Raw genomic sequence first — 15,292 nt, 5'->3', positions numbered from 1 at the left:
TCTCTCTCTCTCTCTCTCTCTCTCTCTCTCTCTCTCTCTCTCTCTCTTTCTCTCTCTCTTTCTCTGTCTCTCTCTCTCCAGCAGTAGCTACTCTACCTCCACGATGCTTACTCCCATTAGTTCTGGCTCCCAGCAGTTCTCAGTACTCAGCAGAAGTTCTGGCTGTCTGTCAGAAGAAGTTCTGCTACCACAATCTCTGTTCTCAAAATCTCTTCCCTCTCTGGCCTGAGCCTCTCTTTATATATGGTATTAGCTCCTTCCTGATCCACCCCTTCCTGCCAAGTCAGCAAATTCATCCCACCATCGGATTCACAAGTTCTGGGTCTTATAACTTGACACAATTATGAACTTGAAAATAAATGCTAAGTACCTGTTAGCTTGCCAATAAAATGGTGATCTTCAAATTCTATTACTATTACAAGTTTGAGCAATTAACATTTGTATTCCTTTGTAAAGAGCACCTACATGTGAGTGTATGACTCCCCACATGGAGGGAGAAAAGAGTGAGGGAAAGAGAAGAAGGGAGAATAGGGGGACAAAGAGGAGGAAATAGCAACATTTCCCAATTGGAATTGGCCGATTGTGTCCCCAGAGTCACTCTTATTAGAAATGTAGGGGAAAAAAGCAATTCTGTTTTGGTAATATTTTTTTTTTAAATTCAGAGACTTTGGGCTACACAGCCAATGTAAGAAGGCTGCTCCAAAAGATACTGTAGATCAACTCAGTATGTAAACACATGCACCAGTTCTTGTATTTTCCAGGAACAAATCCTTATCATCTTCCCTATAATATGGTGCCAATTTTGGTGGTCATAGCATTCACATATCTCCATTAAATATCAAGTATACATCCTGTACAACTACATAAAATATAATTAATAAATATGTCTTAAAAGTGCTAATGAACTTCAAGTTATACTCCCACATATGGCCACATATAACAATATATAACAATACCCTCCCTTTTCTCCCCATACACCCTTGCATCCAAAAAGGACATTTTCACTTTGCCTGTCAACATTTCTCAGATTACCAACATTTACTTTCTCTTTGGGGTTCACAGAGGGAAATATTCAGTGAAACATACTTGCTTCTCTTTTTGAATCTGTCTTTTGCTGACTCTGATTTCATTATGCCCCTCAACAGTTTGAATAACTTCTTTGTAAGATGAAATAAATACAACCATAGGCTTATAAATTTAGAGATGAAAGGAAACTTACAGACCACCAGGTTAAACAGCCTCTTTTTACAGGTTCTTAGTGAGATCCATTAGAATAAAATGCCTTGCCTAAAGTAACACAAATAGGAAGTGGTAGAACAAGGATTATACGTAAACTAAACTATATTTCTATCTATTCTCTTAAAGGGAAAATAGGAGAGGTAAAGGGAAAAGAAAGGAAAAGGAGAGGACAAAATTCCACAAACAAATAAAAGTGTTGTCAAAAACAATGGAAGAATGTAAAGTTTGCTTCCTATAAGGTCATTTAAGACCCTTATTAATTTAACTGTTTGTAGCAGCAAGCACCCCAAGCGTCCTCAGGGTTTGCAGCTACCACAGGTTCTTGGATCTGCTTTGACAAAGGAAAGTAACTCAAAATGGGTTAACAAGCTTACTTTAATCAGTCAGACATATATCGTTTACCTTGTTCAGGGGAAAAAGTTCAGCACCCCGAACTTCAAAGCATACAGGCAGAATTATCAAGACAGAAACAGATCAAGTAGACAGATTTCCAAACTGTCCAACCATTACATCCATACCCAGTCAACATCTGGGTTTCCACATCTGGGTTTTTCCAAGCTGGGGGACTCTCAACAATGGCTTCCCAGAATTCGGATCAAATCACAGAACACTTCTCAAAGTGAGTCCCAAAACAAAGCTACACATCAGGACTTATATAGCCTTCTCCTGGCTCAGAGAATGTAACAACCTTATTGACTCACTGGCCAATCAAGAAGTATCTACTGAAAAACAAGCCTCCCTTCCCAGGCTTCAGGTGCATTTTAGCCTAGGGGCAGGGAAGATCTTCCAAATTTGCACTCCCATTACACTGTTTTAAGGCCAAGAATATGTGCAATGGGTGGTCTGTCCCTTCAAGGATATATTGGCATCCTTTTTCATCCTAGGTAAGAAATTGATATTTGAAAAGACATTAAGGATATGCAAAAGTGGGTTTGTTTTGTGATTATAGAATTAATTGAGAGTGAAATATGTCTTTAAAATCATATTCTATATTTTCCTTTTATATTCTGTATAAACATATCCTTATTTTATACTCTATATTGAGTGGATTTAGAAATCATGACCATTCCACTTGAGGCACTATAGACATGTAATTGTAAAATCATAATAACATTAGTTTTAAACTACCCTTAGCAAAGAATTTAGTAAATGTACATTTAACAACATTTTATTCCTTTTTTATTCTCATAACAGCTGCTACCTATCATCTTTTTTTTTATGGGACAGCTGTTGGCACTGGCATCCCACATACTGCTTTTTTGTCCAGTAAGTCGTTAAAAAAGGACACTTGATACACCTCAAGGGCACTTTCTACTTTTCTACTTCATATAATCATGTACGTTAAAAAGAGAAAACACAGACACACATCCACACACATACATACTCATATATACGTATAGGTATACACATGTACACACACATACACACACATTTATGTATGGCTTTGACTTCAGAAACTTTTTCATATATTGTATTATCATAGTCATAAGAATGATGGAACTTCAATTTGCCACAATAAAAACATTAAACAGACAATAATCATTCATTTTATGTCATTCCCATCAATGTCAAAAAAACACACATGGATTTCTTATGAACATGGTAACAATTTACTTTAGAGTAGACATCATTATCACCATTAGTATCATTAGTATATTTATAAGTCAAATATTATTTCAAATCCATCAATTTCTCCATTATTCAAAAAACATAATATATCAATTAGATTTTCTTTTGATGACAGATTCAAAGCCTTACAAGTTTTGTTGTGTCATTTTTCAAGGAAATATTTTTCTTGCCTTTCCACTGATAAATTCAATTTGAAAATATATATTACACACGATATAGCACAAGAGACAAAAAAATTATTTCCAGATGCTAAGTGAAAAACCTCTGTGATAGTGACATGACTTTTTAAAGTAATTCTGGAGTTACTTAACTTAAAATGTTATATTATCCAGTTAGATAAATGCCCTTCCCACTTCTACCTCCCTAACAAAAAGTAAAATAAGGAGGGCACAAAATAAGATGGGCACAAATGAAAGGTAGTTTACTTAAAATATGATGGCCTAGATAATTTTCCATCCCATTACAGGCAGTTTCCTTGACCTGTGATTGCTATTTGATGCAAATCTAAATTGCCTAGGCAAAAGCTATTAATAATATTTTAAATATATTTAGTATTTTCATATGAGAAGGCACAACGATGAATAGAAAAATCAATATAAAGCAACGAGTTCATCAGATTTTGTTTTGGGGTAGCATAAACCTTAATATGTTAATGAGTAAAATAAAAAAAAAAGTTAGGTAAGCATTATGCAGTTAGTAACACTTTCTTTGCTCACATACATATAGAGACAAACTATGAGAGAGTACAAATGGTATCCCTAGTGTATAGATAAATAAACAGATTCTGAGAGACTAAGTGTTGGAACTAAATTTAGGGCTCAATCCTTCTGATCTGAAGTTCTGTTCTCTTGGTTATTATGCTGTGCTACAACTGTAGGAAATAAGAGGAATTGTGTAGGGAAAAATTTATTATATTATTTGCAATAAATATGTAGAAAATTCAGGTGGAATTTAGGGACCAATTAGTAGTCTTGCTACTGGTACAATGAATAGAGTACTAGTCTGATAATCAAGAACACTTAAAATCCAATCCAGCCTCAGATATTTAATATCTTGCCAAATTATTTAATCTTCCTCCTTCAATTTATTGTCTGTAAAATGGGGATAATAATTGCATCTCACTCTTACAGGTTTGTTTGGTTTTTTTTTTTATTTCAGTGAGGAAAAATGGTATGACATAAACTTCCTTGCAATCCTTAAAGCAATATATAAATTTTGCTGTTATTGTTGTTACTATTACTATTGCTACTACTATCACTACAACTACTATCAGTACTACTATTATATCTACTACTACTACTACTAGTATGACTACTACTGATAATACTGTTTCTGCTACTGCTCCTACTGCTGCTGCTGTTGCTGCTGCTGCTACTGCTACTACTACTACTACTACTACTTCTGCTGCTGCTGCTACTACTACTATCATATGACATTGAATAATTTATTTAACTTCTCAGGCTTAAATTTCCTCAATCAATTCAACAAATATTTTGTGACTATTAAAATGGCATTATATTAGGTAGTAGGCATCTAATTTGTTCAAAGATGAACAAAAAAAAATATAGGCCCTGTCCTCAAAGAGCTCACAATATTTGGGGGTATTAGGCTTGTAATTATGGCATACTTATACATATACAAGTGATAAGGGCAAAGTCAGTCAGTCAAGCAGCCAACAAGGATTTATTAAAGGCTTCTATGTTCCAGACACTGATCTTGAGAGATACAAAGTCACTAGAACAATTTTAAGAAAGCAAGAATACTTTTCACTTGCAAAGGTCAGTTAAGACTGGGATTACTTAAACTAAGGTTTTAAGAGGGGAAAATGATTCTACAAGATGAAGAGGTTTGATTAGACAACTGAATTCTGGCTTTTAAATTCCCCTCTATCTATAAACTTTTTCATCCTATGAATTCTTAAAAGCAAATTTTAAAAGATTGTTTACATCAACAATCTGCCTTTTATCCAGCAATACACTATCACCTATATTAGGAAGGAAATAAAGATTGGATAGAAGTACAGTAGCTTCTACTTACTCAAATTGCCTCCATGATCCCATTGATATGGTTATTTTCCCTAACGTTGCTTCCTCCAATGATGACTACTATAATAATATAAGAATAACAATGTATAAATATTATGTATATTAATATATAATATAATAATAGTAATTAGATAATCTAAGTGTTACAATGCCACACCAATCCACATGAAAGTTAGTCAATTTTTTTTCTCCTAAATATATATTTAAGCCATCATCAAAATTTAATTGAATCAGAGCCCTAAAGGCTCAGGCTCTTGTCATCTGAGTTAAAAAAAAAAGCCACAGTTACCTTGTGAGTCTTTAAACCAAGAGACAAAGTTTAAGTTTAGGGTTTTTCATTTGCAAAACAGAAAAATGGTGAGATTAATGTTCAAGACAGATTCCTAGAAAAAATCTCTGTGGAAATCAGCTACTTTCATTTTAGCTATTACTCTTTAAGCCTTATTGAGAGTGCACAAAGAACAATATCACTTAATTGAATTAAACAAAAAGACGTTGCCCCTCTTAGATTGGTCACCATAAAGACCTGTGACTTAAGGAATGTCATATAATGGATAGGCTATTAGACTTGGAGTCAGAGAAACCTTGTCTTAAATCTTACTTCAGACATGAGCACAGACAAATCAATCAATGTCTCTGCCTCATTTTACTTATCTGTCAAACTAAAGGGTTGGGTTTCATGATGGTTAAGGTCCCTCACAGCACTGAATATATGACTCCATGATAATTGAAATTTTTTTGAAAATATCTAATTATTTTATTCAAGAAGATTGATTAAGGCTTTAATTATAGGTAGAGCTTTATATCAAGACATGATCAAAATGGTAGTTCTAAGTTTTGTAACACAGATGAGGCCTTAGTGTAAGAATCTTCTATCCTTTGTTTTCTGGGTTGCCATTTTTGACCAATTGGCTAGTCATTGGTGATAAGTCTCCCTATATTTGGCTAGACTGGCCCTATAAAAGCAGATTCAGGTTTTTATTTTTCTTGGCCATACTCTGAAGCATTTCTAGTACGGCAGAACCTATCAGAGCTTATTTTCCACTAGAAAGACATTTAAGGATCCAAGCTCTCCCTACATCACAATGAAGCCTTAGAATAAAACTTCATGAGATTCTCTACTTATCAAGGGAATTTTCAGAAAGATAAATTACCCTGATAAGGGCTTAGATTTACAAATAGATGCCTAATAAATAATTATTTAATGAATGTATGTGATAAAATAAACTTCTGTAATTATTTAACTTTATAATGAGTTTTTGTCTTGCCTGCCAAAAGAGAATACAATTACTTGTACTACAGAGTTCTTGTGGCACCTGTTTTAATCTATATTTTTATCCTACCTAGTGTCTAGCCAATATTTTCTAGACAAACATATATATAAAATCCTATAAGCCTAAGTATGGAGTCCTAATACATTTCTGTGGACAAAAGGCATAGAAGGTACTTAATTTGATCTGGAAAGAATCTCTCTCTCTCTGTCCCTCTCTGTCTCTGTCTCTGTCCCTCTCTCTGTCTCTGTATCTGTCTGTGTGTGTGTGTCTCCATATAATCAGTTATGTATCCATTAATTTATCCATCCATGGATTTCTGTATTTGATTGTTTATTCAGGTAGGTTATTTAGGCCATTAGGCCTTGAGACAGCAAGAAAAGAAGTCTCTGTTTAAATTCAGCCACAAATACTTACTTGTTTGTGACATTAAGCATATCATTTAATTTCTGCCTGGGTCCATTTCTGCAAATGGAAAATAAGGGTAATAATAGCACCCACCTCTTAGTGTATCCATAGGATCAATTGAAATATTAAAAAAAATATACTTAGTACAATGCTTTGCTCATAGTAGTTGGTTACTTGATGCTTGTTTCCTTCTTTCTATCTTGCATTCCTTACATTGCATAGCATAGTGCTAACAATGTAGTTACTCAAAGTAATTAGTAATTTACACAATGTTTTAAGTTTTGAGAAGCATAGTAGGATATCTTATTTGATGAATGAAATAGGTGCTATTATTGGCCCCATTTTGCAGATGGGGAAACTGACATTCAAATGAATTGCCAATGGCATAGGGCTAGGAAGCATACACTACTGGATTTGAGCTCCAATTTCTTTCAGCTTTAAGACCCAAACACTTTCAACTACAGTATACTCCTAGTAAGTGGTTTAATTCCTTTGATTTTCTTTTACATTGTAAACACTAATAGGTTATCTATTTCTTCCAATTTTAATAAACATAATAAAATTTTATCATCTGGGGAATTTGGCTTGTTTTTTATACAACTCAGCTCACCCTTCAAAAGATGAATGAGTACATTATGGCACCTTTCAGTAATTTATTTTTTCCAGTATGATCAATATTACCTCTAGTCCCCTAGAAGCAGTGGATTATTTCAACAAATAATTTGGATAAGATTCAAGACAAATCATGCACCCCTCTTCTTCCCCCTTCGCCCCCTTATACCAGTGAGTTGCCGAGGGACATTTGGAAGTAATCCCAGAGAAAGCACAAAGTATACATCTTGTCTTTTCCCAGGTAATATGAATTACTTGGTGAAAACGGGCTATGTTTCTTCAGAAATATTCTTTATTTCAGAACATAAGAGATGACTAGAACATCTGTTTCACTATAAGTATTTCAAGCCTCTGGCTGTTTCTGAATGATCCCTTGGCTAAGGGTTTGTGTAAGGTGTGCCCAATACAGCTTCCAAGAGGTGTCACATTCTGGCTTTTGGCAGTCAAATTAGAGAAATGGCCCTGTGTTCAGGCCATCTCTATGCCTCTTTGTCAGCAGGTGAGATAGTCACAAATTCCTGCCAATTTTCAGGAGTAGATATCCCAAGGAGAACAGCATTTCTGCCAACTCAGCTCTACAGTGACCTGCAGGTACTCTTCCTTTATTCTATTTCCCAGTTTAAGTCTGAAGCCATGGTCTTTTATCACTTCAAAACAATGTTTTTGAAAAATTTTAAGAAGAGTAAAACCTTTAAACATGCAAATCTACTAAAATTGAGAACATAGAATACACTGCAGGCAAAATAGTTTAAAAGTTGAATAAAACAATGGTAATGGGGGAGGGGACACATAATAATCATAAAGTAGTGGATTGTGGACCTTGAGCAAGTACTATGGATATAAATGCAAACTTGCCGAAGTCTGATCTAAAAAGAGTAGTACTGATATTCTTTTGAAATCAGTCTCCCCTTCCCCCCAACACACAAAAGATGAGGAAGATTGAGAGCAGGTATAAATGATGAAAGACCATAGCACAACATAATTTGTATGGAATTTCTAACTCTACAATTTTACTACTTGTGGGACCTTGAAAAAAACTGCCTGAGCATGATTCACTTCAGTTTCTTCATCTATTCAATCCACAACTGGACTAGATGAAGTCTGGGATTCCTTTTGGCTTTAAATATAAAATCTTATGAAGAGCAGATCATATTCAACACTAATGTCTTTGTGTTGTTAGAAGAATGGGAGAAAAAGGCTACCAAAACAGTGGTGGAACTCCAATGGAGAACAAAAAGGAAGAAGATAATGATGGTTAATGAAGTTCATGGATCACAAGATGTACAGACATAGACTGGTTGAAATAAGCATCATGTATAACAAAATCATTGCTTGACTAAATTTTCTTGACACAAAGACAGCTTGCCATATCTTTAAGAAATACTTTCCTGACTACTTTGAGATGTTTTATCCATTTTTCTCCTTTCATGAGGAACAATTCCTTCAGATGCAAATACTAGATGTCAAATTGGGTCCATCCACTTGCTCTAAACTTCTTTGCTTCTCACTCTCAATAAAACCAGAAGAGTAAACAGTGTATTAATAGATGTCAAAGTAGTATAAGAAGTAGCTAGATAGCTCAGTGGATCAAGTGCTTGACTTGAAGCCAAGAACACCTGAGTTCAAATCTTGTCTCAGACATTTATGTAGTTGTCTGATCCTAAAAAGTTACTTAGGCTCTCCCTTCATGTGTAAAATAAGAACAATAGAACCACCTAACTTAGTGGGTTGGAATGAGAATCAAACGAGATAACATATATGAAATTCTTTTTTTCTTAATTTTTTAATTTGCTTTTAGTTTACAAGATTCAGTTCCACAATCATTTGAGATTCAAATTTTTTCCCCATCCCTCTCCTCCCCTCTCCACCCATGGCAGCATGAAATCAAATATAGGATATGCAAATACCTTCACATTGCACATTAATCAGTTTATAAAGAAAAATTATAGCTGATGGGATGAACAATGGGGAAGAGGAAACAAAAGCAAACAAGGAAAAGAAAAAGAGCAGTTACTTTGCTTCAATCTGCATTCAAACTCTGTAGTTCTGTCTCTGGATGTGCATATCTCTTTGGATCATGAATCTTTTGAAGTTGTCTTCTCACCTTGCATTGCTGAGAAGAGGCCAGTCAACAAAGTTGGTCATCACACGTACATGTGTCTGTAATTGTGTACAAATTGCTCCTAGTTCTGCTCTTCTCACTCAACATAAGTTTGTATAAGTCTCTCCAGGTCATTAGGAAGTCCATCTGTTCCTCATTTCTTTTTTTTTTTTAATTTTTAAAGCAATCAGCATTAAGTAACTTCCTCAAGGTTACACGGCCAGTTATCTCTAGGTGTGGTGCTGAGTGTCTGAGCCCGGGATTCAATCTCCAGGTCATCTCAACACTAGAGCCGGTGCTCTTACTCTCTGAGCCACCTGGCTGCCCCTAAGCAATTGGGGGTAAGTAACTTGCTCAAGGTTACACAGCCAGGTGGTTCTGGGTGGGTGGTAAGTGTCTGAGCCCAGATTTCTATCTCCATGTCATCCCGACACTAAGGCCGTTGCTCTTACTTGCTGAGCCACCTGGCCTCCCCTATGCTCCTCATTTCTTAAAGAATAATAGAATTCCATTAAATTCATATATCAAAATTTGTTTAGTCATAACCCAATTGATTGGCATCCCCTTGATTTCCAATTCTTTGTCACAAAAAAAGGGTTGCTATAAATATTTTTTGTATTTATGGGGCCTCTCCCCACTTCTGTGATCTCCTTAGCATACAACCATAGAATTGGTATTGCTGGGTCAAAGGGTATATTTTATACCATTATTTATAGCCCTTTGGGCATAGCTCCAGATTGCACTCCAGAATGGTTGAATCAGTTCACAACTCCACCAACAATGCATAAGGGTTCCAATTTTTCAACACCCTCTCCAACATTTTAATTTTCCTGTTTTGTCATCTTAGCAAATCTGACAGGTGAGATGTGGTACCTGAAAATTGTTTTCATTTGTATTTATCTAATGAATCATGATTTGGAGCATTTTTTCATATGCCTATAGATACCTTTGATTTTTTTTCCTCTAAAAACTGTTCATATCCTTTGATCATTTATCAATTGGGGAATGACTTGTATGCTTATAGATTTGACTCATTTCTCTGCATATTTTAGAAATGAGGTCTTTATCAGAGACCCTGGTTGTAAAAATATTTGCCCAATTTTTCACTTCCCTCTTAATCTCAGTTACATTGGTTTTGTTTGTATAGAGGCCTTTTCAAATTAATGTAATCAAAATGATCCATTTTTCATTTTATAATGATATCTATTTATTGCTTGGTCACAAAATCTTCCCTTCTCCATATATCTGACAAGTAAACTATTCCTTGATATGAGTACAAGCCTTTATACCTAGATTGTGCGCCCATTTAGACTTGATTTTGGTATATAGTGTTAGATATTGGTCTATGCCTAGTGTCTGACATTCTACATTCCAGGTTTCCCAGCAGTTTTTGTCAAATAGTGAGTCCTTATCCCCAAAACTTGGGTCTCTAAGTTTATCAAACAGTAGATTACTATAGTAATTTGCTGTGGAGTCTCGTGTACCCAATCTATTCCACTGATCCACTACTCTCTTCCTCATCCAGTACCAAGTAGTTTTGATGACTGCAGCCTTATAATACAGATTAAAATCCGGTATGGATAAGCCACCTTCTCTAACAAATTTTTCATTAATTCCCTTGATATTCTGGACCTTTTGTTTTTCCAAATGATATTTTTATGATTTTTTTCTATCTATATAAAGAAATTTTGGGTAGATTGATTGGTATGGATGTCACTAAATATGTAATTTAATTTAGATAAAATTGTCATTTTTATTATATTAGCTTAACTCAGCCATGAGCAAATGATGTTTTTTTTTTCCAATAAGTTAGATCTGAGTTTATTGGTGTAAAAAGTGTTTTATAGTTGTATTTGTATAGGTCTTCAGTTTGTCTTGGTAGGTATATTCCCAAATATTTTATAATGTCTACAGTAACTTTAAATGGGATTTCCATTTCTGTCTCTTGCTCTTGGATGTTGTTAGAAATATATAGGGAAGGGGCAGCCAGGTAGCACAGCGAGTAAGAGCACCAGCTCCAGTGTCGGGATGACCTGGAGATCGAATCCCGGGCTCAGACACTTAGCACCCACCCAAAAACACCTGGACGTGTAACCTTGAGGAAGTTACTTAACCCCAATTGCTTAGGGGTGGCCAGGTAGCTCAGCAAGTAGGAGCACTGGCTCCAGTGTCGGGATGACCTGGAGATCGAATCCCGGGCTCAGACACTCAGCACCACAGCCAGAAAAAATGGCTGTGTAACCTTGAGCAAGTTACTTAACCCCGATTGCTTTAAAAAAAAAAGAAATATATAGGGAATGGGGAGGATTTATGTGGGTTTATTTTATATCCTGCAACTATGCCAAATTTATTCATTATCCCAAGTAGTTTTTTACTTTATTCTCTGGGATTCTCAATGTATATCATCCTATCATCTGCAAAGAGTGATAGCTTAGTTTCTTCTTTGCCAAATTTTATTTCTTCGATTTTTTTTCTTCTCTTATTGCTACTGCTGACATTTCTAATACCAAATTGAGTAAGAGGAGTAATAGTGGATATTTTTCTTTCACCCCTGATCTTATTGGAAATGCTTCTAGCTTATCCCCATTACATAAAATATTTACTGATAGTTTTTGATAGATGTTACATATTTTTTTAAAGAAGACTCCAATACTTTATAGTTTTCTTTTAATATGAATGTGTGTTATAATTTTGTCAAAAAGGCTTTTCTGCATCTATTGAGATGATCTTATGGTTTCTGCTAGTTTTGGTGTTAATAGGATAAATTATACTGATAGTTTTCCTAATATTGAATCATTCTTTAATTAATCCTACCTGATCAAAGTGTATTATTCACTTTGTAAGTTGCTGTAGTCTTTTTCCTAATATTTTATTTAAAATTTTTGCATCTATATTCATGAGAGAAACTGGTCTATAATTTTCCTTCTCTGTTTTTGCTCTTCCTGATTTAGATATCAGTACCATATTTTTCTCATAAAAATGATTTGGTAGGACTCCTTCTCCAATCTTACCAAATTGGAATAATTTGTTCTTTGAATGATTGATAGAATTTGCTAAAAATTCCATCTTGTGCTGGACATTTTTTCCTAGGAAGCTGATTGATGGTATGTTCCATTTGTTTTTTTCTGAAATGAGGATACTCAAGTAATTTACTTCCTCTTCAGATGTTCTGGGCAAATTATATTTTTTCCAAATGTTCACTAATTTCACTGATTGTCAAATGTATGTGCAAACAATTGGGCAAAATAATTCCTAATTATTGTTTTAATTTCCTCTTCATTGGAGATAGATTCACCCCTTTCATTTTTGATACTCATAATTTGTTTTCTGTTTTTTTTATCATATGGATTAATGCCTATCAATTTTATTGTTTTTTTAAATAGCTCTTAGTTTTATTTATTAATTTAATAGTTTTCTTAATTTTAATTTTTTTAATCTCTCCTGTTTTCAGTATTTCTAATTTAGTATTTAATTGGGGATTTTCAATTTGTTCTTTTGCAAGCTTTTTCATTAGCATGCCCAATATATTCACCTCCATTTTCTCTATTTTATTCATGTATGCATTCATGGATATAAAACTTCCCTCAAGAACTACTTTTGCTACATTCCTCATGTTTTGGTATGTTGTCTGATTATTGTCATTCTTTTGAATGAAGTTACTGATTGTTTCTATAATTTCTTGTTTGACCCACTAATTCTTTAGTATTAGATTATTTTCAAATTAGTTTTTAGTCTATCTTTTCATGGCTATTCATTACATATGATTTTTATTGCATCATGATCTGAGAAGGATGCATTTAATATTTCTACCTTTCTGCACTGAATTGTGAGGTTTTTATGCCATAGTACATGGTCAATTTTGTGTATGTGCCATGTCCTGCTGAACAGAAGGTATATTCCTTTTTATCCCCATTACATTTTCTCTAGAAATCAATCATACCTGGCCTTTGTAAAATTCTATTCGCCTCCTTAACTTCTTTCTTGTTTGTTTTAAATTTAGATTTATCAAGTTCAAAAAGGGGGAGATTGAGGTCCCCCACTAGTATAGTTTTGCTATTTACTTCTTCCTCTTATTCCCTTAACTTCTCCTCTAAGAATATGGATGTTGTAACACTTTATGCATATGTGTTAAGTAATGATATTGCTTTATTCTTGATGGTGCCTTTTAGCAGCATATAGTTTCCTTCCTTATCTCTTTTAATTAGATCTACTTTTTCTTTTGCTTTATATGCAATAAGGATTGCTCCCCTTCCTTTTTTTAATTTCAAATTTATTTTTTTAATTTAAATTAAATCTAAATTTTACATTAATTTCAAATTTTAATTAATTTAAAATTTTAATTAAATCTTTAATTTCTTAGAATTTAAATTTTTTTTTATTTAATTTTTCATCTCTTACTGTTGAATTTCATTGGAAATATGTAGGAATGCCAAGGATTTATGTGGGGGTTATTTTATATCCTGCAACTTTGCCAAGTTTATTTATTGTCTCAAGTAGTTTTTTACTTAATTCTCTAGGATTCTCTAAGTATATCATCATATCATCTGCAAAGAGTGATAGCTTGGTCTCTTCTTTGCCTAATTTAATTCCTTTGATTTCTTTTTCTTCTCTAATTGCTACTGCTAACATTTCTAGTGCCAGTCTGAATAAGAGGGGTGATAGTGGACATCCTTGTTTCACCCCTGATCTTATGGGAAATGCTTCTAACTTCTGCCCATTACATATAATACTTGCTGATGGCTTTAAATAGATGCTACCTATTATTTTAAGCAAGGCTCCATTTATTCCTATACTTTCTGATGTTTTTAATAGGAATGGATGTTGCATTTTGTCAAAATACTTTTCTGCATCTATTGAGATGACCAAGTGCTTTCTGCTAGTTTTATTGTTGATGTGATCAATTACACTGATGGTTTTCCTAATATTAAACCATCCTTGAATTCCTGGAATAAATCCTAGCTGATCAAAGTGTGTTATTCTTGAGATAAGTTGCTGTAGTCTTTTTGCTAGTATTTTATTTAGAATTTTTGCATCTATATTCATGAGGGAAATTGGTCTACAATTTTCTTTCTCTGTTTTATCTCTTCCTGATTTAGGTATTTATGACCATATTTGTGTCATAAAAAGAATTTGGTAGGACTTCTTTTTCACTAATTTCCCAAATACTTTGTAGAGTGTTGCAATCAATTGCTCTTTAAATGTTTGATAGAATTAACTAGTAAATCCATCTGGCCCTGGAGATTTTTTCCCAGGGAGTTGACTGATGGTTTGGTCAATTTATTTTTATGAGATGGGGTTATTTAAGTAATTTACTTCCTCTTCAGTTAATCTGGGCAACTTGTATTTTTGTAAATACTCATCCATTTCCCTAACATTGTCAAATTTGTGTGCATACAATTGGGAAAATAATTCCTAATTATTGTTTTGATTTCCTCTTCATTGTAGGTAGATTCATCCTTTTCATTTTTGATACTCATAATTTGGTTTTCTTCTTTTTTTTCACATTGACTAAGGGTCTATCAATTTTGTTGGTTTTTTCGTAAATTAAATTTTAAATTTTTTAAATTTTTAAACTTAAATTTTATTTTTTTGTTTTAAAATTAAATTAAATTTTTTTATTTTTAAGTTTTTAAATTTTCTTTAAAATTTAAATTTAATTGAACCATAATATATTCTACTCCAGCCTTTTACCTTTACCCTGTGCATATACCTTTGTTTTAAATGTGTTTCTTGTAGACAGCATATTGTAGGGTTGTGGTTTTTAATCAATTCTCTTCTCTACCTCTGTTCTAGAGGAGAGTTCATCCCATTCACATTCACAGTTATGATTTCTATCTGTGTCTTTCCCTCTATCATATTCCCTCTCTTGTTTATGTTTTAGTACTTCCTCTTCCCTTTCCCTCAAGAGTTTTCCTTTTGACTACCCCCTCCCTCATTATTCCATCCCTATTTCCCCCCTCTCTTTACCTACCCTTTCCCTTTACTAC

This window comes from Petaurus breviceps, unplaced genomic scaffold, assembly GCF_028583685.1.
Source record: "Petaurus breviceps papuanus isolate PSGF00001 unplaced genomic scaffold, PetGlider_PUasm1.0 90895, whole genome shotgun sequence".
Taxonomy (NCBI): Eukaryota; Metazoa; Chordata; class Mammalia; order Diprotodontia; family Petauridae; genus Petaurus; species Petaurus breviceps.
This window is presented reverse-complemented; position numbering follows the sequence as displayed.